Source organism: Myxine glutinosa, chromosome 12 (genome assembly GCF_964187855.1).
Source record: "Myxine glutinosa chromosome 12, kmMyxGlut1.1, whole genome shotgun sequence".
Classification (NCBI taxonomy): Eukaryota; Metazoa; Chordata; class Myxini; order Myxiniformes; family Myxinidae; genus Myxine; species Myxine glutinosa.
In genome coordinates, this window is record NC_136272.1 from 90,254,851 (window position 1) to 90,281,256 (window position 26,406).

Sequence of the window (26,406 nt, forward strand, 5' to 3'; positions counted from 1 at the left end):
TGTTGACCAAATGGTCCAGGAAGGAAGGAGGGTGCAGGTGGCACCAGGTAAGATTGCACAGGTGTGCAACAACAGGTGTATGGAGAATGGTTGTGTGAAATACATGGAGTGTGGAATATATGGAGTATTGGAATGGATGGTCGTGGAGTGAGTATGGTGGAAACTATGGAGTGGAGTGGATGGTGCGAAGGTGTGAATGGGGGAAGGATGGACCCCCATCACGAATACCCGGGGAGGGTAGTGTAAGTGTTAGGTAGAGGGTACAGCTAAATTGTGGTTGGATATTGGCATCTGTGGTGCGAGGTGAAAGAATGGTGTTTGGATGGGTGCATTAGTGTTGTGGAAATGGCTGGGCGTGTAGCCTGTTAGTGTGTGTAGTTGGTTTGGGCACTCCACCACTGTGAGGATGTCGGCCAGGTGAGGCCGCAGGTGGGCTCTGGGAGCCGGTAGAGTTGTTGTGGATGGGGCCCGAGGATCCGGAGGACGGACCCGGGTAGCCCAGTGCCAGAGGGCACCGAGGCGTGACAGAGCCAGGAGGGGCCTTCCCCAATTAGATAGGTTAGGGTGAGGAGCTAGGTAAGCTCGGGTGGCAACTGCAGTGGTGGAGGTGTGCAGGTGGGTAGACCTGCTGGGAGAGCTACACGCCCCAGTCCTGAAATTGTGCAAGGGCACAGGGAGTTGAATCGGGGGAGTGAGACCCCAAATTGAGAAGCACCACAGTTTGGTCAATGGGAATTGGTTTTTAGAACCCATAGTGTAAGTTGGCCAATGGATTGGCAGGGAAAGACCCCGGGTAGTGTAAAGTGTGATAAAGTCATTTAGAAAGTAGTTAGGATGGAAATCTGCTTGCACCATCTACATCCATTCACCTGGGATGACGTACCTCCACACCATGCCAGGTTGTTTTATTATTTTTGATGCAAATGTTTGGATTGTGAGACGCATCATGACGTGGGTGTGACATTGTGCTTGTTGTTCCATCTCTCCCTCCTTATGAGGATTGATGATGAATTGGTGATGGCGAATTTTGGATAGAGGGATTGTGGGAACGAATTTGGTGTAGGGGAAATATGGGGAAGACGTGACATTAGTGACGAATTTGTAAATGTGTAGATTTTTGTAAATATGGGGTAAGGGCAAGGGTAGAGTAGGTGACAGGGGGGGGTGACGTACGGTAGGGACGAGGTTTCTCACTTCGCTCTCCGTACGCACTTCGCCTTGCATTGCCTTGATTGATGTGTACCCTTGTGACCTTACCCCTCGCTCATCTGTCTTTTCCCCCCTTTGTCTCCCACATGAGGACCTGTGCGCCACTGGGCGCCGAGGGGAGCGTGCGTGAGTCCGCCATTGTGGGCCCGGAACTCCCAGAACCAGCTGTCTGCATCGATGCACCACCTTATGGACCACATGTCTGTGGCCGAGCACCACTTATGGACCCCATGGGTTGGGGCATGGCCCCTCTGCTGGAACCGGCCATGGAGGCCCGAAATATTGCTGGCGGACCTTGGCCACAGGGCACCGATGCCCCACAGGTGAACCACACTAGTCGGCCCCTGTGGGCCATAAATAAATAAAAATGGACACGTTGGGTGCATTTCATTTTATGTTCAAATAGGCCGCCAGTAGGAAAAAATGAAAGAAAATGACATCTGGAAGAAAGCAAATAGCCAGCAGAGGGAGCCGAAGAGCAAGAGACCACCTGCAGGGTTAGGGGTTGTTGGTTTATTTTTATTGATGACCAGTGATGATTATGCACCGATTGGTGCTTGAGGGTGTGTTGGTGTGTTTTTGGGTGTTTTCAGGGTGCATTGATGCAGAGCAGACTGTCTCCCCCCCCCCCCCGCCCCTCCCCCGAAAGAACAATCACAGGTCCTGGGTTACGTTTTGTAAATAAAATAGCGTCACTGTAAATAATGCTCCCCACCGTCAATGTATAGTTTGAAGACCATTCCGCAATTCGATTAGCTGTGGGCGTGAGTCTGTTAGGCAGGGTGCAATGGAGCAGCGGGACATATTTATTTATGTTTTAAAACTGTCGCACTCAGGGTCAGGTTAAAAGTAGTAGAGGGAACTACACCTACGTGTCACACTAAATTAAAGTTATAGGCCCGGGACGTGCCTAAGAGGAGGAGGGTGCAGTGTTGTGGATATGAGGATTGTGTTTTTTTTATTGTGTTTTTTATTATTAGTGCTTTATTCTGGACCCTCCTTACTCCAGTTATGTATAAAGGTCAAAGGGCGTCCCATAATTAGGTCATAAACAATCACGTCAGCCAATCATAGATTTCACCCCTTGTTGATAGTTATATCTTTATTATGTGCATTAGGGTAAGGCCTTGTCTTCCATTAAGATGACACTCCATTGCACCAAGTGAAATAAGATAGATTCCCTTCATTCCCTTTCATTCCCATTCCCAAAATCTCCATTTCCAGCTACATCCCCTCCAAGTCTCCATTGGCAACCGCACTGGGCAGTTTGCCAGGTTTGTTACAGCGGTGGGTTGCTGATTTTTTTTATTTTTTTTGTATACAAGATCGAGGCTCGTGAAGGAGCGAACATTTATCACACAGAAAGACAAACCGACACATAACCGACAAACCGACACATAAAACAAAAAGCATCGGGAGCGGTAGACAAGATGGGGAGAGAGGGGGAAGGACACAAACACAACATTTGAGAGCAGGAACCGAGAGACATGGAGACATCGAGAGATCTGTGGGAGGGAGAGGGCTTTGGGGGGGAGGCATGGGAAAGGGGGTGGGAGAGGCATAAAACATATGGACACTGCCAGGACTACCAGGAAAGAAGTTGGAATTACAAACAAGGTGGATCTGGGGTGAATTAGTGGGGGTAGAAAAGATCAAGGTTTTGGAAGCAGCGGATTTGGGGATTTCAGGATTTGGGGATTTCGCCCCAAAGCCGCCATTAAGCATGTGCTCAGCTCGGGGAAGAAGGGCGTGCCCGCCCATCGTCATCAAGGGCGGAGCCAGAGGGCCGTGCCGACCAATCAGGGCCGAGGCGAGCTCACCGATGGGCGTGTCCTGAAGGCCGGCGGCTTGATCGCCGGAGGCGCTATAAAAGCGCGCGCGCAAGAAGCAAGGTTGTTGAGTGGTGGAGTTGTTGAGTTGAGTGGTTGGACCAGATGAGCTTTTACAGAAGTGGTTGGACCAGATGAGCTTTTACAGAAGTGGTTGGACCAGATGAGCTTTTACAGAAGTGGTTGGACCAGATGAGCTTTTACAGAAGCAGATGAGCTTTGACAAGACGAGAGAGACGAGTCATTAAAAGAGCACGCGACAGCCACAGCAGCAACAACAGCAGCTTGGGGCCTGGACGGCAGTTTTGAGCAGGGCCGCGAAGGAACGGCGGCTGCTAAACACGCCGATCGTGCTGCAGTGTCCGTTGGACCTTCCTCTCCCTCCAGCCATCCACCTCCTGCCTTTCCATCCTTTTGTGTACGTGAGTTTGTTCTGTGTGTCTTGTCCCTGGGTTAATTAAGACTGTAGGTAAGCTAGCGTTGCACTGTGTCTCTGAATTCTTCTGTAAATTATTTTCTTATCTTTCCTTCTTCCTTGGTTACTTTTGGTTGTAAATAGTAAATAAATTATATTCGTATTCCTTACCCTTTGTCTTCTTCTTCTTCACATCCTTCGCTTTAGTCTTTTCCCCATTGAATATCTGTGGCGCGATCCGGCCAACGTTCAGGAATCGGGTTAGTCGGGGTAACTGTTCGGCCGCGGTGCCATCTGCTCGGCAAACCAACATCTTATCCATGGTCCGTAACAATGTATGTATATGTATATATATATATATATATATATATATATATATATATATATATATATATATATATATATATATATATACATACATATATATATATATATATATATATATATATATATATATATATATATATATATACACACAAATAATTAAGTTAAGCACCCCCCCCGTTTTTTACAACCTCGCACATTACAAGTTTGTTGTCGTCAAACAGTGTAATATACCCATGATATTGCTATATTTTCTGGAGAAGTGATATTATGGTCACATAAAAACATAACAATCATGCCGTTTTCAATATTTTATTCTGAATAATTTAAGGTGAAATTTTTGGGAATTTTAGGCATATTCTCACCTCAATTTAAGTATGGAGCTATAGGTCCATCACGGACAGTGTGGATGACGTTTATGTTTTCTAACGTACAGTCATTGTTCTGAGAAGACCTCTAGCGATCTTTGCGTCAATAACGTGTGTAGGACCCACGTGATCGGATCACTGACTCAACCAATCACTTTTTTTCACTTTGATCACTCAATTTCATCAATGGATAATTGCTAATGTCATACCAATCATTATTTGATCTCACATACCTTAGAATATATGCCAATGTATACATGTACACAAAGAATATATATTAGGGGGTGCCTACCTTAATTCGTTGTGTAGGGGTGCTTAACTTAATTCTTTGTGTATATATCCATCCTTATTACACCGAAAATGTTTCATTCACTTCATGAAGTGAATGGAACATTTTCTGTGTAATAAGGATCATGTCCGAGTGTGGATGCGGTCGAGTCGTGTGCTTCAATATGTAGTCCGGGAGGTACTTTTCTGTTATCCCGGACCTCATCGTTTTTTTTTGTTTTTTTTTTACCTCAGCGGTCTGTTCCCTAACCCTAACCCTAACACATAATCCAAATTAGCCAAACTCTTAAAAATAACGCTGAGGTGCGGGATATCAGGAAAGTACCGTCCGGTATTTAAAGGTTGCTTCACAAGGGTCTGTTAATCTTGTCACTTGATTCATGTTGTCTACTACACCTCAAGGGATTATAAGATGCGGTTCTTCTTTGTTCATATGTAGCACAAGACTGTGGGTGTAGCATCAGTGGCTGAGGGCGCAGCTGTGCCGCTGATGCAGTGCCCTCTGCTGGTTAGGGCAGGAATTTGTAAATTGTTCAGAATGCAGGCGATAGCTCGTCTACTCTTCACGAAGGTCACCAAAGGATATTTAACGTCAACCAAGGAATGCCAAACTAAGAAACAATCAAACTTCCATCGTCTTGAGCATCCATGTGCCTCAAATACGTGACACACCCCTTCGCGTCTGTTTCATTTTGTCAAAGTCACAGATGATCACCTTTTCGGCGAGTCAGAGGCGCACGTAGCCTCTGGTGGGGCAATGGTATCTCTGAGGGCTATGGTCCCCCTCCCCAGTGCTCGCCTCGCCCCCATGCCCGCAGCTTGTGACATTTAACGAGAGATAATGCCCCATGACAGTAAGGGGCGCGTTATGAAAATTGAAAGGCAACCGTTCACCTTGAATCTCCATCATGCGACGAGTGGAACGGCCATGGACTCGCCCTGGGTTGTTTTGGTCATTCATTCATTCATTCAATCATTCACTCGAGCTCGGCAACTGTTGCACGCTACAATATAATTGTAGAAACTAGACATTCTCACCAAAATCCGGATCCCGATCTTTAATTTCTTTTCCTTATCATACACCCAACCTGTCCACCAGGTCTCATCTGAATAAATCCACAACCTTTTGATATATCGTGCTCAGAGAGACAGACAAACAGGGGTAACAACTGGCATTGGTGCCATCGATTTATGACGTACGCGGGTCTCAGGCGGAGGGGACCTTTTCTATCCCCGATAATTTCACCCCAATTCCACTTTTTGAAATACCAACTTCTGTCCTGGAAGTCCTTGGTGTCCTTGTGTTTTATACTTCTCCCCCCCCTCCCCCCCCCCCCCCTTCCCACGCCTCCTCCCCCCAAGCCCTCTCCCTCCCACACATCTCCCTGCTCTTAAATGTTGTGTGCTCTCAAGTGTTTGCGTGCTTCCCATTATGTTGTCTTCCGCTCCCTCTTTTATATATTGTTTGTCTGGTTGATTTGTTTGTGAAGTAAATGTCAGCTCTTTCACGAGCCTCGATTCAGTATACAAAAAAAAAAAAAAAAAAATTAGAAAATCAGAATTGAGAAATAGAAGACAAAACGGACAATACAGGTTAATTAATAGGGATGTGTTGTTGTGCCTATCCCCATTACTTCTCGATACCTACCTCATTATATTTTAAAACTATCTACTGTTTCTGCTGTGATTACCTTTGCAGGGACACACGCTTGACCCAAGCTCCCATGTGCTGTGCAGCAGGTGCAGGTTGAGTCTGTGCAGCAGGTGTTCTCGTTATTCCATCCTTGTAAACAAGTTGTTTATTTAAGGGAAAATGCTTTTCATCGTAAAGGATAAAACTTTACTGGTAGGTAAAAAAAATGATCCTTGACATAACTCGATATCCCAAATGCCTTCGTCCACCTTCAGTAGGTGGAGGTAAAAATGGTTCAACAAGTTATCCACCATGAAGGATCACAAGGTGTTGACGTTTTGGGCATTACCCTTCATCGGACCAAAAAAGACGAAGGGTATTAAAGGTATTATCCTTCATGGTGGATAACTCAAAACTTTTCATTGTTATGTTTTCAACTAACGTTTTAGTTATTTCATTAAAAAGAATACCATTTAATACATATACAGTATTGGATGCTGTTTTTAAGGTGTAGCCCGTAGGGCAATGCCAGCTAAAACAGCATTTGTCTGTCTGTATGTCCCCACAAACGTCCACCAATCAGAGCTGAGGATCTGGTCACATGGCAGGGGGACAGCGTTTAGTAACCATGAGAGTTGCATATTTTACTGAAAGGAAATATGATAACCTTCGGTAGAACGTTTTGGGTCCCAGCGGATGTCGTAAGGTAGGTAGGAGGTTTCAGAAATTCCTCAATACCATTATGATTTTGAAATGCAATCGACACGGACCTTGCTCCTGAATCCGGAAGTGAACACATGACGACGATTCGCTGGTTTGATAATATCTCAATACATTCGTGATTTAACATTATATTTTGATGTACTAATGCTATCGTATTAATTTGTAATTTGAATGATGAATGATGCTGTTTGGAATGAAAATATTGAGAACGTTCTGTCAATGCCTGATGTTTGACTGAAGGGGCACAGGAATGTGGAATTTATTGGTTCATCGTTTGCCATTCGCCGTTTTTTTTTTACCCAAGTCATTCACGAACCGGTTGTCCATGCTTGAAGTCAAAAAAAATAAATACTTGGTCGTTGTAAATTATTTACTGACTGCTAACTGGTATCCCCACCCAGGTCCTACTATCCTCTTCAACTAACGTGTCAAACAAGCCCGGCGACGCCATTGGTAGACTATTGGTCTTATTTTTTAATAGTTTTCGTTCTTGAGCGTCTTTCAATTGTTATCCCCTCCCTTCCCCCTGTCTCACAGGATATAGGTTGTAGATGTTCAATAAACGGCATTGTCCTTCCAAAAGAGTAAGCCATTTTGTTCCTGTACTTTAGACAAATTCCTTGATTGGAATTAGCTCTATAATTGTGGCATTGCCAGTAGTCTGTGGGAATGCTGGGATGTGGATGGCTATAGCAGTATAGCATAAGCCAGGATGGATCATGGTCTCATCTCTAGGCTAACTTTCCGTGTGTGTGTTTGTGTGTGTGTGCGCAATGGTATTCATAGGTCACATCGTCTGTTAGCCATGTTGGATCACTCTCTGGAAAATCCTCTATCTTTTTGCCGATGATTCCACCCTCCGCCACTCCATTTCTCATCCTTCAGATTGGCAGCAGCCGATTGACACAAAATTTTCACCATAGAATCACCTCCTCCTGTATAAATTTTCAGTGAAAATTATGACATCATAGGTCACGTGGTATGGGCACCATCTTGGAAAAACTTTGCACCTCTATATCTCTGAAACCTCGCCATGGAATAAAATGAAACATGGCTCATTGTCAATTACTCCACATGGGGAATAACATATGTTAATGATGATGTCATTTGATGACTTCATTATGATGTCATAATTCGACAAGTAAAACTTGATCCAATCAGTGTGAAAAATTTTGAGGGTCACCGAGGGAGAATTTGGTCAACAGAGTTAAATTGATGACATCATAGGTCAAGTGGTTTGGCAGACATGTTAGTTTGAACATAAAATAACTTTAAAATCCTCTTCTCCAAAACAGCTGACCAGATTGATGCAAAACTTCATGCACATGATCTACCAGCCTTGGGGAATATAGGGTATCCATGAAAAATCACAGGTCACATGGTCTGGCAGCCATATTGCATTTAGCCGAAAACCTTTAATATTCTTCTTCTCCAGAATAGCTTCACAGATTGAGGGGAACCTTCACAAATATGTTCCCTAAGCCTTGGGGATGCAATGGTATTCATAAGTCACATTGTCTGGTGGCTATGTTGGATCAAAGTCTCCGACTGAAAAAGCCTCTATCTTTTTGCCGATAACTCCACCTCTGCCACTCCATTTCTCATCAATCAGATTGGCAGGCAGCAGCCTCTTCACTCTCTGCAGACCTGGATAAATTAATAGCTGGTCAAACACGTGGAACATGTCTTTCAATCCTGATATATCTCACACTCTAACTATGTCTCTCCGAAAAGACCATCTGAACAACCCTCCCATCGACTTTCTCAAAAATCCTCTCGAAGAAGTTCTGTCACTCAAGCTTTTAGGTCTCACTATCTGCCATGATCTTTCCTGAGAAAACCACATTTCCAAGCTTCTTCTTCTAACTCCTCTCCGGCCTTGCACCTGCTGCTCTATCCCCAAATATTCCTGCAAGTCGCACAAGATCTGCCAGCAACCCTCTTCTGGTGAAACAGGCAAAATCAAGACTCTCTGCTCACCTTCACTCCTTCATTCATCTTTTCTTCCGCCTCTGGAACAAACTCCCTCACTCTCTTCAATCCTTCTCCTCCCTCCAGGTCTTTAAAACACCTGTTCACCACCATCTCCCGGCCCTCTCGCTTCCACAGATCTCCCGATGTCCCTGTTCTCTGCCGTTGTTGTGCTTGTGTGATTCCCTCTCTCTCCCCATCTTGTCTCCCGCTCCCTTTATTGTATGTTTTATGTGTCCCTTTATGTTATTTGTGTTTAATGTTTGCTCTTACACGAGCCTAGATCTTGTATACAATTTTTTTAAAATCTGCTCACCTTCACTCTTTCATTCCTCTTTTTCCCGCCTCTGGAACAAACTCCCTCACTCTCATCAATCCCACTCCTCCCTCCAGGTCTTTAAAGCAGCTGTTCACCACCATCTCATATCTTCCCCCACCCTAAACCTGTCTTTTCTCCCACTGTTAATCCACCCCAAACCCACCTGCTTCAAATTCCCTGGGTTGGTTTTTCCTGAAAGCCCCTGTAGTGTCCATCTTGTTTATCCTGTGTACCCCACCCCAGCCCTCTCTCTTCCACAGATCTCCTGATGTCCCTGTTCCATACTGTTGTTGTGCTTCATACCCTCTCCCCCTCTTGTCTCCTACTCCCTTCATTATTTGTTCTATGTGTTAGCCCTTATATGAACCTCCACTTAGTATATAAAAAAATATTCTGTATACATATTTCTCTAAAACAGCTCAACCTATCAGAGCGAAACTTTCCAAATATCATCTAACACCAATGGCAACTTTGAAAGAGCTTCAGGCCTTTATGGCAAAGACTGGTCACTGTGCGCATGTGACAACAATATCCCAAGCACTCCACAAGTCTTGCCTGTACAGTGGGGGTGGCAAGCAGGAAGGCATTACTTTAAAAAGCCCACCTTGAGTCCTGCTTGAGGTATGAAAAAAAAAAAACATTCCAGAGGTTCTGAAGCCATGTGGCAAAAAGTTTTTTGGTCTAAATGCAAAACGTTATGTTTGGCACAAACCCAAGACAGCACGTCACCCAAAGAACACCAACCCTACTGTGAAGCATGGTGATGGCCGCATCATGTTATGGGGATGTTTATCATAAGCAGGGACTGTGGCACTTCTCAGGATAGAAGGAAGAATGGATGGAGCAAAATACTGAAAAATCCCAGAGGAAAACATGCTGCCTTCTGCAAGAAAGCTGAAATTGGGACGGAAGTTCAGCTTTCAGCATGACCAGAACCCGAAGCACACAGTCAAAGCAACACTGGAGTGGTTAAGGAACAAAAAGAGAAATGTCCTTGAGTGACCCAATCAGAGTCCTGACCTAAACCCAATTGAAAATCTGTGGCATGACTTGAATATTTCTGTCCATCAACACTCCCCATGCAACTTGACAATTTGAACAGTTTTGTATAGAATAATGGGCAAATATTGCCTAATCAAGGTGTGCAATGTTGGTAGAGACCTATCCCAACAGACTCACTGCTGTAATTGCTGTCAAAGGTGCTTCCAAGTATTAACTCGGGGGGTGCACACTTATCCAACCAAGATAATCTAGTTTTGTATTTTTAAATATAAATGGGCTAAGGCTTAGAGAAAAGCTGACACACAGTCACACACACACACACACACACACACACACACACACACACAAACACATCTCGTTTTTTCATTTTTGTTCCTCACAATTCTGTCTCTCTCTCATACACTCACACATACATACACACACACACACACACACACACACACACACACACACACACACACACACACACACACACACACACACACAGATATATATACATGCACACACACACACACACACACACACACACACATAGATATATATATATACATGCACACACACACACACACAGATATATATATACATGCACACACACACACATACACACACACACAGATATATATACATGCACACACACACACACACACAGATATATATACATGCACACACACACACACAGATATATATACATGCACACACACACACACACACACACACACACACACACATATATATACATGCACACACACACACACACACATATATATATATACATGCACACACATACACACACACACATACACAGATATATACAGACTTGGCATTTAATATGGAATATTTTTTTTGTGGGGGTGAACTTACTTTTCAAGATGACTTACAACCAAAAGTTCATTGGAATTATGTTTAAATTATTCTAGATTTTGTTAATGTGACCTTTAAAAGAAACCAAAACCACATTTGACATTTCGAAGCAAATAAATTGATCCTTGAAAGTGATGTGAAGTGATATCAAACTCAATTCATGGACAGTACTGTGTTAAACTTCTGTACGTTTTCCAGAAGTATCTCTTTATTTTACACATGAGCCAAAAAAAATTTCAACAAAAACAAAAGTTAAATCATGACTGGGATTACGGACAGTAAAATTACAGTTCAGTACTTCGTGTAACCCCCACGAGCATTCAGGAGAGCACGTACACGTCGAGGCATGCTGTTCACGAGATTTGCCAAGGTTTGGACAGGAATCGCTTGCCATGCAGTGACAGCCTGCTGCAATTCACGCACAGAGGTCGGCTGCTGGTCCAAGTGGTCGATTTGATGCGTTAATTCTGCCCACAAGTTCTCTATCGGATTCATATCCGGGGACATGGCAGGCCACTCCATATGCTCGACACCACGGTCAGCAAGAAAGTGTTGGATCATGCGAGCACGATGAGGCGGTGCATTGTCATCTTGGAAGACAAAGTTTCCTCGAAAGGCTGCATGAGCAAATGGAAGCAATGTTTCTTCCAGAATGGCCCTGTACTTGAACTGGTTCAGGTTTCCATTCAGAACAACCAGGTCGGTTTTGCCCCCTGCATGAAAAGCAGCCCAAACGGTCACCCCACCACCTCCAGCTTGGACTCTTGGCACTATATAATCTTCGTTGTAGGCTTCATGCACTTGTCTGCATACTCGGACGCGGCCATCTTGATGATAGACCAGAAATCTAGACTTGTCACTGAAGGTCACATGATTCCAGTGTCCTGGCTGCCATTGACGGTGCTCTCTGGCCCATTGCAATTGGCGCTGGCTGTGTTGTCTGGTCAGGCGTGGCTTTCTCAGGGGACGCCTGGCACGATAGCCTGCTTGAACCAGTCGTTGGTTGACTAGCCTTCTGGATACAGGCACATTTGTCAGTTGCTGCCACTCAGCCCGAAGCCGATTAGCTGACTTGGTACGGCCATTGCAGACTAACCGGTGCAGCTGGCGATCATCTCTCCATGTGATTCTGCGGGGACGTCCTGGCCTCGGTATTGGAGTAGGGACACCCCTCTGAGCATTTCGTTTCAGGATCTTTGGCACCTGTCCTTGAGTGATGCCATACTGCCAAGCAATAGCACACTATTTCATTCCGGAATTTCGTAAAGCCACCACTCCATAACAAACAGCATTGTCAAGTTGACGGACCATCTCCAGAGGAAGCGGCAATAACTTTTGTGGATGTGCAGCAGTTGTTTTCCACTAATACAGAACCAACAACCCTTATATACCCGATTGTGAAGCCAATCGTCAATTGTACCTGTCCTTACATTTTGTCACGCCACCTGTGATATTATCCTGTTGTTGACTTCTTGCTGCGACAGACAATCAGTGACATGGTTTTTTTGACAAAGAAATCACCGAAGCGTAAAAGAAACTCACCAGATTGATATACTGAGTTCAGAAAGTAAACCCGTCAAGAATAAAAAAAATATTCCATATTAAATGCCAAGTCTGTATACACACACACACACACACACACACACACACACACACACACACACACACACACACACACACACACACACACACACACACACACACACACACACACACACACAAACTCACTGACGAGACAAACACTTAACTGCCACTGAGCTTGGGGGAAGTGCCATCACTTTCCGGGATACTTTGGGTCTGGGTACGAGTGATGTCATAATGGCACCGCTTTTTTCACCATACTCAGCAGGGCATTTCCTCAAGAGGAATTTTCTCTTCCCTGTGGATTCCAACTGATGGGGTTGGCCGTGCTCTATCCTTGTAAAGCAAGGAAGCAGCATGTACCATTTTAAAAGTCTTTGGTATGACTTGAACCGGTCCAAACTGGATGGGTGTTTTTTTTTTCGGAGACGATCTCCTTTCTGGTTTCTGTTGGCTCCCCACAGGAGCTCATCTGCCCTTTGCCAGGTGTTGCTTTTGGTCCTGGCAGGGTGTCACAGTCACCCTCCCCACTAGCAAAGTCAGTGAGGGGTGTCAGTTTAGTTGCCGACAATCCGACCATGCTGCAGGTAGCACTGGATTACATGTTACCAGTGGCAGTCCCAAAAGACTGACCTGACCAGAATTGTATTTTTAATTAATTTTCTGAAATTTGTATCATTTGTTTTTCACTTGGACGTTGTGGCTTGTGATGTGTAAATAAAGGTGGAAAAAGTCGGATTTAATGCAATTTAATTTCAGACTATAAGGCAACAGAAGGTGAAGATTTTGAAAGCGGTGTAGACTTTCTTTCGACACTGTATACATTTATACATATATACTTTTATTATGCCATATAACCTATTCTCACTTAATTGGATTCAAAGTTGAAGCATTTCTCGTGCAGTTTTGGTTGACTCCATCCAAGGGTTAAGAAAGGTATTTTCTGCTGACCTCGCCATTGTGCTCCGTTGACCAATTGTTCCAGGAGCAATCCAGGAAGCGCTTTTCCACTAAGCCGCTTTTCCACCAGGTCGCGGTCCTTTCCTACAAATTGCAGGAGAGTGGCTCTGCGAAATAAGCTGGGAGGAGCCTTGTATGTTTGAAAGGCCTATTTCTGCCTGGCCATTTGCCTGGACCTGCCTCAGTTGGATGGATGCTATCACCGTGTTTCGCCTCTCACTTTTGCTGCTAATTATGCACCTTGGGTTATTTCCAGAAGCCTTTTTCCCTGGAGCTGATTGGGGCACGATTGAGCTGGATCCCAAGCTGCAGATTGCCTGTGCCTCTGTCACCCTTTATTTGACATATGTCTCTTCCCAAGTAAAATCGATGCGGTAAAGGCCTAGCCTTATTGAAAGGGACGTGTGAGTGAAGGGGTGCCATCAAAGTCTTTAGTTTTTCCGCTCGCCTTTGATCAGACCTATTCCGCCTGGCAAAATGAGCTCCTTATTGTCAATTATGGAGCTCTGTTTCCCTCCCTCTCTCTTTCTGAGAGTCTTTGATGGACTCTGCCTTTCCCCAGCAACAGCCCTTGGTGATGGATATTCGGTTGACCCTTCTAACAGTAGAGTTACTCCAGGATATTGAGTCTCATAGTGCAACTGGAATGAGATGGCTTTCTTGAATCTCTGCCATTCTTGGTCCTCAAATGTTTCCTCGGCCTGTTGCATTGAAGGGCCTGATCCTCTCTCCCAACTCTTTACTGAATGTCAGATCAACTACATGTTTGCAATAAAAACCTCCTTACATTGTAGCTTGTCAACTTGGAGTTTTGATCTTTAAAGTTGATCTCCCACCCTCTTCCTTCTCTTGGGATGCTTACTGGTCATGCTCTACTTACTGGTCATGTACCAGGGGAGCAGAATTGTTTTTATTTGCTTCCTGATGCCGGTACCTGATTATCTGTCTGTATAAATGAATAACTAGTGATGAAGGTGAGTGTCGATCTGTATCGGCAGACTGCTAGAAAAATGGATGAAATGAACAGAATGTTGATCAAGGTTTACTAATCGTCATGGGAAGAAAGGAGAAGTTTGTATTATTCCTTCATCTGAGCAATAGAGGTATGTATGTACAGTCACGTGAAAAAGTAAGTACACCCCATGTAAAGTTTTGACTTTTTCAACATATTTCAACATACAGCTATTTGATCTTCATTTCAACAACATTGATAGATAAAGGTGATATAATATAACAAATATCATGAAACATTTACATTTTGTAGTCCATTGTATAATTTAAATAAACATAAATGCAAATTTCGCATAAGGAAAAAGTAAGTACACCCCTACATTTGTCACTACTTCACGTACTTAAAAATTAGAATCAGGTGCACCAGCTCAGGTGCAAATGATGAGAACATTGTTAGAGAGGATCTTGGAGGAACCTGTCTTATTTAAACCTCAGACATTTAGTTTGGTTTGCTCTTTGTTGTTGAATTCTGCAGCGTCACCATGCCTCGATTAAAAGAGCTCTCTGAGGCCTTCAGAAAGAAGGTTATAGATGCCCAGGAGTCTGGGAAGGGATTTAAAAAGATCTCCAAACAATTTGAAATCAATCATTCGACTGTCCGGAAGATCATCTACAAGTGGAGAAGATTCCAAACAACTGCCAACTTGTTCAGGCCAGGCCGCCCCAACAAGTTCAGCCTGAGAGCAGACCGCAAGATGCTGAAAGAAGACTCGAAGAACCCTAGAATGTCATCACCGGACCTACAGGTAGCTCTTGCCACTGTTGATGTCAAAGTTCACGAGTCTACCATGAGAAAGAGGCTGCACAAATTTGATCTACATGGGAGGTGTGCGAGGAGGAAACATTTGCTGTCCAGAAAGAACATCAGGGCAAGACTAAAGTTTGCCAATGAACACCGAGGCAAAGTCCAACACTTCTGGAACAATGTGCTCTGGACAGATGAGTCAAAGGTATAGCTATTTGGCCACAGTACCAGAAGACATGTTTGGCGAAAACCAAAGACTGCATTTGACCACAAGAACCCGATACCAACTGTAAAGCATGGTGGTGGAAATATTATGGTTTGGGGCAGCTTTGCTGCATCAGGGCCTGGGCAGCTCACCATCATAGAATCCACTATGAATTCTTAATTGTACCAGAGGGTGCTTGAGGCTAATGTGAGGCTATCTGTCGGAAAGTTGAAGCTCAACCGAAGGTGGACCTTGCAACATGACAATGACCTTAAACATACCAGTAAATCCACCAAGGAATGGCTGAACAGAAAGAAATGGAGGGTTCTGCAATGGCCAAGTCAAAGCCCGGATATAAATCCCATCGAGATGTTGTGGGGGGATTTGAAACGAGCTGTGCATGCAAGAAACCCCTCAAACATCGCACAGCTGAAATAATTCTGCATGGAGGAGTGGGCAAAAATTTCTCCCAGTCAATGTCAGAGCCTGGTAGACAGTTGGTGAGGTACCTTATTAACAAAAATGCCAAGGACCGTTACACTGTGGACAAAAGCACAATTTTTTCACCAAAGCTTTGCCCATGTATAAGGATCAAAAAGAGGGTAAGCTCCAAAAAATCTGATGACAGGAAGTGTATTTAATGACGTCATAATGACGTCACAATAGTCTAACAAGATATTAGCGCAAATTAATGTATAACATAAGGTTGTGAAGTACTGTGCCGAGATTTTGAGTCATTAATTTAATATTTCAAGAAACAGGTAATTGATATTGTTACGGACACGACTTAGATGTTGCTTGACCGAGCGGAATGGCCGCCGTGTTCGCACAGTTTACCCGATTACACTCGAACGTTGGCCGAATCGCGCTATGCTAAATCAATGAAGGAAAGGACACAACGGCTGGGATTAAGGCAACGACACAAGGGGTACAGTTCTCAAGACCTCCGGAGGAGGATATAATTGGTGATGCAGAAACGGGTAGATTACACGGTAAGAGGTAAAGCACAGAAAAGATGGGCACTTAGACACAGTCTTATCTTATCCCCGACAGACCACAGACAAACGGGACAAGACTGACTTACACAGGGATTGATGGCAAGGAAGGGCAGGCAGTCGATAGCACAAGGTGCACCTTGGCTCAGGGGCAGAATCAAACGCGGTCCGGTCCAGAGATGCGGGGAGGTATTCAGCGCTTGGAGGTGGCGTCTTCTCTCTCCTTGCTGGGGGCGCATCTGACGTCACCTCCCTCTTTCTGCGCATGTCCAGCGGGGAGTGACACGCCCTCGGCTCGTTAGCTCCGCCCCAGATGGAATCGGTCCGCCGCTTCTATTGGGTGCGGGGGGTTACCGGGCTCCGCCCTTGACGAGGAGCTGACAGCGAGCCCCTGCGTGGTAACCCCGTCGGAGCACATGTTCAATGGCGGCTAACCAAGCCGGAGTGAGGACGCACACTCCCCGCGCCGCCGCCGCTGTTGTTGTTGTTGTTGTACCATGAGGAAGAGTTGCGGGGAGGTATTGGGAGGTCCTAAACTTTCTAACGGTGCCATACAATCACATTCTGGTGCAACTAAGAGTCAGAATTAATGGAAACGAGTCCTTAACTGACATAGACTAAGAATAACTAGCAAGATGTCCTATAGTTGTCTACGTGAGATGCGGTGGACCTGGATGCGACATTTAATGGGGGAAATAGGGGAAGGTCGGGGCTACAGAGTGTTATTTACAGAAAATGGGACTAGGGAATGGGGGATTGGGGATAGTTGGGAAGTATTGGGGAAATAGGGGAATATTTACAAGCGGATATGGATGGAGGCCAATCTCATATCCGCAACATTGCACCCTTCTCTACCTCGGGGCGTCCCGACCCGATAAATTTTTACTTACTTTAGTGTGGCACTCAGATGTAGTTCCCTCTACTATTAACTCAACCCTGAGTGCGACAGTTTTACAGATGTTCACAAATGAGTAAATATGTCCCCCTGCGACGTTGCACCCTTCTCCTCACAGAAACACACCCACAGGATAACCGAATTGCGGAAAGAATCCTCAAACTAAACATACAGCCGGTAGGGAGCATCATTTATACAAGACTACACTGATATTTACACTACGATCCAGGACCTGTTCTTTGAGGAACACATGCAGATGTTATGCATAGAGAGAGAGCACGCATGCCAGCATCGATACACCAACCCACGAGTGCCCTGTGGCCCTACGGCCTTTAATAATGTGCAGAGCACCCCATCCAAGCACCAAAAGCACCACCCCATACACACAGTCAGCACCATCCGGTGCACCAATAAAGTGTTCATAGTCACCGGTGGTGTCGCAGCCGGCCGATGTTCTGCCGCTGGTCTTGCCTTCATGTGGTGTACTTGGCCTTCTGGCTTCTTTAAAAATAAAGAAAGGCGCCAACCGCGTCCATTTCTAAATTGTGGCCGTCAGGGGGGCCAACTATAAGTGGTTCACCTGTATGGCATAGGTGCCACGTTGACCCACAGGTCCATCCACGGGTGGTGCTTGCCCGCAGAAGAACTGCGGTCCATGGTGGGCGGCCACAAAAATTGCGGTCCATATGGTGTATCGATCCAGGCAGCAAGCAGCGAAAGTACAGGCCCACAACTGCAGAGCCAGGACCTCTCTCTCCTCTCTCTCTGCCCCAAAGCCAGATCCTCGGAGGTGGGAGACAAAAGAAGAAGACAAGTGAGTAAGGTGGTAAGGGCGCAAAAGTGCACGCAATACAAGGTGATGCACACTGGGTGCACATGGGAACCAGGTGAGACAGGTACGTACCTACCGTACGCCCCCCCCCCCCCCACCAGGTAACCTACATTGCCCCTCCCTTACCCCTTACTGTATCCACAAAACACAACACTACCCATAAACATCTACTTTACACATCAACAAACGTCCCTACTGTCTTCCCCGTTCCTCCCATAAACCAAATTCGTCTTCTCTCCCTCCTAACCAATCAAATTTGCCATTTCCAACTCCCATCAAAATTTGCCATCTCCAATTCATCATCAGTCCCTCCTAAGGAGGGAGAGATGGAATCACCCCAATGTCTTATCCACGTCGTGATGCGTCTCACAAATCCAAACAGCAATTCTCATTTCCTGCAACTCAAAACAAGGAAACACAGGTGTGGAGTCATCATCATCACCTCAGGTAAGTGGCTGCGTATGGTGCGACAGGTTCATCAATCCTAACTATTTCCTAAATGACTTTAACAACTTTACATTACCCGGGGTCTTTCCCTGCCAATCCATTGGCCAACTTACACTATGGGTTCTAAAAACCAATTCCCATTGACCAAACTGTGGTGCTTCTCACTTTGGGGTCTCATTCCCCCGATTCAACACTCGGTGCTCTCGCACAATTTCTGGGCTGTGACGTGTAGCTCTCCCAGCAGGTCTACCCACCTGCACACCTCCACCACTGTAGTTGCCACCCGAGCTTACCTGCTCCTCACCCTAACCTAACTAACTGGGGAAGGCCCTCTCGCACTCTCACCCCCTCAGTGCCCTCTCTGGCACGGGCTGCCCGATCCACACCCGGGATCCTCAGGCACCCACTGACACTAACGGCTCCCAGAGCCCACCTGCGACCTCACCTGGCCGACATCCTCACAGTGGTGGAGTGCCCAAACCAACTACACACACTAACAGGCTACACGCCCAGCCATTTCCACAACACTAATGCACCCATCCACAATACCATTCTGCAACCGCACCACAAATGCCAATATCCAACCACAATTTACCTATACCCTCTACCTAACACTTACACTACCCGCCCCGGGTATTCGTGATGGGGGTCCACTCTTCCCCCATTCACACCTTTGCACCATCCACTCCACTCTGTACCACTTACTCCATGTATTCCACACACCTGTACTTGCACACCTGTGCTCTCACACCTGGTGCCACCTGCACCCTTCTCTCCCCAAGCGCATTCGCGCTGATCCACAACACTCACTACTCATACACTGCTCCACACACCTGTCCAGTTCTCACACAGCATCATCTCATCTAACTACTCCCCTCTGAAACTTGCGCTTCCCAGTCGTCCCTTTAAACTATTGCGCTCCCTCGTCATTATCAAACACTAAGCTACTACGTCCCCACTACAGGTATCAGTCACTATCTAAACCTTAACGTTACCTAATGTCATCTTCGCTAGATCCCTACACACGATATATCCTAACCCACCCGGGCTAGTTTTCACTGCCATAAACCCCATAAACTATAGCGCATTTGCCCCACCTTGTGAGGGATGACAGAGTTGCCATCCCACCACATCGGGCATCTCCCACTACCAATTTTGCACATCAAATTTCAACAAATCAAAAATTTGCCAATCACTGCCCATCATCTGCCAATCATTACTACCAATCCTTTGCCAATCATCAAATTTTGTTTTTTTTTTCTAATTTTGGGTCCAAAACACTAACCTCATCACACAGTCTACTCACTAATGCCTCTCGGTGCGCCAATTCCTGTCCAAAGCCCGGCTTCGTAAAGCCGAGCAATGAATGCGGGTTGTTTGGTGCCAGCGGCTGGATACGTCCCGCATTCGGTGCAGGGAAGGAGGTTTACCCGGGCCGAGATCCCACGCACCATCTCGGCACGGAGCCATCCCATGGCCCGATCTCGACCTGCCGGAATGCCTCAACAAAAGGTGGTCGCCATGACGACCCTTCCTATCGGGCTGCCCGCTCCGCCTAGTGGAGCACGGACGCGGCCGTTCAAAGCGAGGCCCGGCACGCACCGAGGGCCCGATTCGGCTATAAGTCGTTCTAACCTCTAACCCGGTTACCGTCGATGCTTCACCTGGATGCTTAGAAGCATACGCTACCCCTTTCTTGCTCATACCTCCAGCTGTTCCCATGCTCATCGTACCTTTCCTTACACACCCAGGTACACTCATTCCACTCCCAGCCTTGGTCACACACCTGACCACCGAACACTTTGGCACACATTCGTTGGTCGCACACCTCACCAACACACCTCTTCGCGCCCCTTCCTCGGTCACCTCCTCTGTGACAATCACAGGTGTGCCCTCATTTGCACACCCAACCACGTGCCTCACTACTAATTCCAGCGTGCATTCCCACACACGCTCTACCATTCCAGGTGTGCTTCCTTTCTCACCTGTCACAACCAACTCACGCTCCGTGTCACTCTTACTACTCTCACCTCCACTCTTGACAGCGCACTCACCCTTACTCTCGACAGCGCACTCTTTCCTCATGCACCTGTCCGTTACACATGTTTCTCGCACACCCTCTCCCATTACATCCTCTGTAACACTCACCACAGGCGTGCATTCTCCCTTTACACCCTCCGTAACACTCCTCACTACGCGCTCCCATGTGCTCCCTCGCACACGCGCTACGACCGACTCACTCTCGACAGCATCCTCACTCCTTGGCACGCACTTTTTCCTCACACACCCCAGGGTCGGACTTTCTCGCACACCTCCTTTTTCGCACACCAGACCTGTCGCACACTTCACCAACGGCCTCTCACGAACACCCGGGTCCATCTCGACCCCCAAGCTCATTAAATCACCTGCCGCATCATACGCACGACCATATTGGTCACCACTTACACCGGGTCCTCTTCCTCTTCGCTTCTCCTCCATCACCTGCGAATCCCTCATCCGGTTAATGAGCACATCATCACGATCCGAACACAGACTTTGGACCAATTCTTTTACTTCCTCTTTTATCCCTTTCTTATCCCCTCTCCGTCGCTTCTTAATTTCGCTCACCCCTTCTTCCACTTCTTCTAATTTCTGCTTCACCTCTTTTATTTCCCGGTACGTCTCCTCAAGCTCGTCCTCTAAGGCTACCTTGACCGTTTCCATGTGCGTCCTCACCTGCCGGTCCTTCGTCTCCATTACCTCTGTCACCTCGTCCAACCTCGTTGTCAGTCCCTCACGTACCATCTGACATTGCCTCTTCGTCGCTATCAAGTCGTCTTTTAGTTCTTTCTGTGTCGCTTTTAACCCTCCTAGTACCGCAGTGTTGCTTTGTACCTGCTCCACTAACACAGTCTGTCCCACCGTCAGCTGTTCCACCTCCTGCGTCAGGTCCTCTATGCCCCCTTGTAACTTTACAGTCCCCTTTCTCACCTCCTTCTCCATGCGCTCCTTACAGTGCCTCACCTCCTCGCGCACTCCTCCGACCTCCTCACTCACACCTCTTCTGATCTCTTCTCCCATCACTTGCATCTCCTGCCTAGATGCCACCCTCATCTGCTCCATTTCCTCCCTGTGAGCATCCAATTTAGTTTCTACCCCCATTCTGACCCCCTCTATCTGCTGCCCCATTTGTTTAACTTCCCTTTCCGCTTGGTCCCTCATGTCCCTCAATTTGCCTTCCATACTGTTTTCTAACCCCTCTAACCCCTTTTGCATCCCTTCCATTTGATTCTCTTGAGCGGCCATTCTGTTTTCTACCCCCATTAACCCCTCCTGTATTTCCCCTAATCTATTGTCTAATCCCTCAAATTTGTTTCCTAATCCCTCTATTCTACTCCCTAACCCTCCGATCTGGGCCCCCATGTCCTCCCTCAATTTCTCGCTATTGGACCCCATCCTTTGTTCTAACCGTTGGCTATTGGCCCCCATGTCGCCCCCCAATTCGTCCCTCATTGCCCCCATACTGTTTTTCAAACCTCCAATTTGGTCACCCATTTGTCCCATAAGGGCCCCCATCATTCTGTTTTCCATTTCTTCATTATTCTTGTCCATAAGGGCCTTCATTTGCATAAAAAAAGGTTCAAATCCACCGGTGGCGCTACTACGGTCGCGGGCGCGGTCGCCGTGGCCATGTGCGAGGCGCCATTTTGCGCGCCCGTAACCTCGTGCGCGACGACGCTATTTTGCGAACTTGCCACCCTCACTGCTTCGCTCTCCTCTTGTCCCTCAATTTGGTCCTGGATCGAACCTGCCTCACTCTCCTCTACCGGAACCCAGCCGTCTTGATCTGCCATAGCGCGACTTTCAAAATTCGGGTTTTTATTTTTGTAAAACACAATCAAATTTCGCCGTTATAATTTCGAGCGCGTGAAGCGCGCTTCGGGTCCAATCTCACTCCTCGACACCAATTGTTACTTAATAACACAATTGGTGTTCCAAAATTTGGGCCTAACAAATTTAGTCCCAGGTCCGAATCCAACTCCTGACAACCAATTGTTACGGACACGACTTAGATGTTGCTTGACCGAGCGGAATGGCCGCCGTGTTCGCACAGTTTACCCGATTACACTCGAACGTTGGCCGAATCGCGCTATGCTAAATCAATGAAGGAAAGGACACAACGGCTGGGATTAAGGCAACGACACAAGGGGTACAGTTCTCATGACCTCCGGAGGAGGATATAATTGGTGATGCAGAAACGGGTAGATTACACGGTAAGAGGTAAAGCACAGAAAAGATGGGCACTTAGACACAGTCTTATCTTATCCCCGACAGACCACAGACAAACGGGACAAGACTGACTTACACAGGGATTGATGGCAAGGAAGGGCAGGCAGTCGATAGCACAAGGTGCACCTTGGCTCAGGGGCAGAATCAAACGCGGTCCGGTCCAGAGATGCGGGGAGGTATTCAACGCTTGGAGGTGGCGTCTTCTCTCTCCTTGCTGGGGGCGCATCTGACGTCACCTCCCTCTTTCTGCGCATGTCCAGCGGGGAGTGACACGCCCTCGGCTCGTTAGCTCCGCCCCAGATGGAATCGGTCCGCCGCTTCTATTGGGTGCGGGGGGTTACCGGGCTCCGCCCTTGACGAGGAGCTGACAGCGAGCCCCTGCGTGGTAACCCCGTCGGAGCACATGTTCAATGGCGGTTAACCAAGCCGGAGTGAGGACGCACACTCCCCGCGCCGCCGCCGCTGTTGTTGTTGTTGTTGTACCATGAGGAAGAACTGCGGGGAGGTATTGGGAGGTCCTAAACTTTCTAACGGTGCCATACAATCACATTCTGGTGCAACGAAGAGTCAGAATTAATGGAAACGAGTCCTTAACTGACATAGACTAAGAATAACTAGCAAGATGTCCTATAGTTGTCTACGTGAGATGCGGTGGACCTGGATGCGACATTTAATGGGGGAAATAGGGGAAGGTCGGGGCTACAGAGTGTTATTTACAGAAAATGGGACTAGGGAATGGGGGATTGGGGATAGTTGGGAAGTATTGGGGAAATAGGGGAATATTTACAAGCGGATATGGATGGAGGCCAATCTCATATCTGCAACAATATATAAGCCTTTTTAAGCTCACTATGTTGCAGTGATGTCATTACTCAAATGTGTAAAAAAATAAAATAAATAAAACAAAACAAATGAAAATAAAACATAAGAATTAGGGGATAAATGCAAGGGTGCCTGGTCTCAAATGTGATTTAAGACCATGTTCAAACAATACACTCCCTGGAATATACGTGATCTTAGTCTAGCTATTCAAATTTAGAAATGCAAGAAACCAATAAAAGTATTAATGAATTTTCTATCAAATTACAGCATTGGAACATATAATATTGGTTTGGATATTGTACTTTTTATGCTTATGTGGACTATTTCCTTTCAATTTCAGGTCATCATGGATTGGAGTGCTTGCATAATCTGCAAGAAAACTACACCGGAAAAACTATCTTGTCCACAGAAAGGATTTAAACGTAATGCCAGAGAAGTACACGCTGCATTCCTGGGAAATGTTAAGGGGTTCAGAAAAATTAATGCACTGCCAGTTGATGTAGAATATGTAACAGAAGGAACAGTAGAAACTTTTGTGAAAAATAATGCCTCATGACATCGTTCTTGCCATCAGAAATTCAACAATTCTAAACTCAACAGACAAGTAATAATAATAACTAGAACTGCCACTTTAAAACTGCTGGCAGTGATGACCGGTTTACTCGCACCCACTTTTGATACAACCCCACTTTTGATACAACCCCACTTTTCATACAACCCCACTTTTGATACAACCCCACTTTTGATACAACCCCACTTTCATTGGACATGCTTTGACACAACCCCCTTGGATACAACCCTGATAAACACACACACACAAACACACACACACACACCGCCCCTTCACACACACCCCCCTTCACACACACTCACACACACATCCCCCCTGCCCCCCACGCACACCCCTCCACACATACACACACACACATACATACACACACACACATCCAACCCCCCCTCCTTCACACAACCCCTCCCCCCACGTACACACATATCCACCCCCCCCCCCCACACCCACACACAAACACCCCTCCCCGCACACGCACACCCCTCCACACATACACACACACACACACCCCCCACCTCCACACATACACACACACACACACACACACACACACATCTGCCCCCCCTCCATACGCACAACCCAACCCCCCCCCCCCACCCACACACACACACATATCCACCCCCCCCACCCACACACACACACACATCCACCCCTCCGTACTACAAATCCACCCCCCCCCCCCACACACACCCCTCCACACATACACCACACACACACCCGCCCCCCCCCCCATACGCACACCCCAACCCCCCCCCCCCCACACACACACACACATATCCCCCTCCCCCCCACCCACACACACAGACATCCACACACACACACATCCACACGCACACACACACACACACACCCTACCCACACACACACACACACCCTACCCCCACACACACCCTACCCCCACCCACACACACACCCTACCCCCACCAACACACACACCCTACCCCCACCCACACACACACCCTACCCCCACCCACACCCCCCCCCCCCCCACCCTTCCCCACACACACACACCCCTCCAAACACACACACCCCTCCAAAGACACACACCCCTCCAAACACACACACACCAACCCCACCCCCCCCCCCACACCCCCCTCCCCTCCACACATACACCCCCCCCCACACATACACACACACACCCGCCCCCCCCATACGCACACCCCAACCCCCCCCCCCCCCACCACACACACATATCCCCCTCCCCCCCACCCACACACACACACACCCGCCCCCCCCATACGCACACCCCAACCCCCCCCCCCCCCACACACACACATATCCCCCTCCCCCCCCACCCACACACACAGACATCCACACACACACACATCCACACACACACACACACACCCGCCCCCCACCACACCCACACACAACCACACATTACCCCACCCCCCACCCCTAACACACATAGACACGCACACACCAACCCCCCCCCCCCCCCCACACACACACACACACACACATCCCTCCCCCCCCCCCCCACACCCACACAAACACATACCCCACCCCTAACACACATACACATGCACACACCAACCCCCCCCCCCCCCCCACACACACACACACACACACATCCCTCCCCCCCCCCCCCCACGCCCACACACACATCCACACGTGTCAATCCATGCACTGATTGCAGAAAAAGCCATTTTAAAAAGAAAATTAACCTGAAATTGCAGACATAATTATTTATTTTATCTGAGAAGCTAAACGATTCTTCTTCTTCTTTCGTACCTCAAACTTTAGGTGAAATGCGATCGATTAAAAAAAATCCGAATTGAGCAAATCTGTTTCATTCCTTTGTTAATATGTCTCCCCCTATTGATAAATCTGCAATTTCAATTTCATTTGAGGTTGAAATGACCGCGGGAGATCGTGTGATAATGATCACGTCATGGAAGGAATTCTTCTTCTTCAGTGGGTCATCACTTTGAGTGAAATGCGATCGATTTTTTAAAAATCAGAATTTGAGCAAATCTGTTTCATTCATTTGTTAATATGCCTGCCCTATTGACAAATCTGCAATTATAATTTTTTTTGAGGTTGAAATGACCGCGGGAGATCGTGTTATAGTGATGACGTCCTGGATGGACATCTTCTTCAGTCGCTCACAACTTTGAGTGAAATACGATCG

General features: G+C 46.9%; 1 long non-coding RNA gene across 1 annotated transcript in view; it reads left to right on the top strand.

Annotated features, from left to right (window-relative positions):
• Nucleotides 1-14,508: 14,508 nt before the first annotated feature.
• The window catches only part of LOC144888370 (uncharacterized), a 100,231-nt gene continuing 88,333 nt past the window's right edge, over nucleotides 14,509-26,406 (top strand). Inside the window, exons 1-2 of the long non-coding RNA XR_013620966.1 lie at nucleotides 14,509-14,586; nucleotides 24,045-24,126. This is a non-coding gene — a long non-coding RNA (uncharacterized LOC144888370). The remainder of the gene's footprint in view (nucleotides 14,587-24,044; nucleotides 24,127-26,406) is intronic.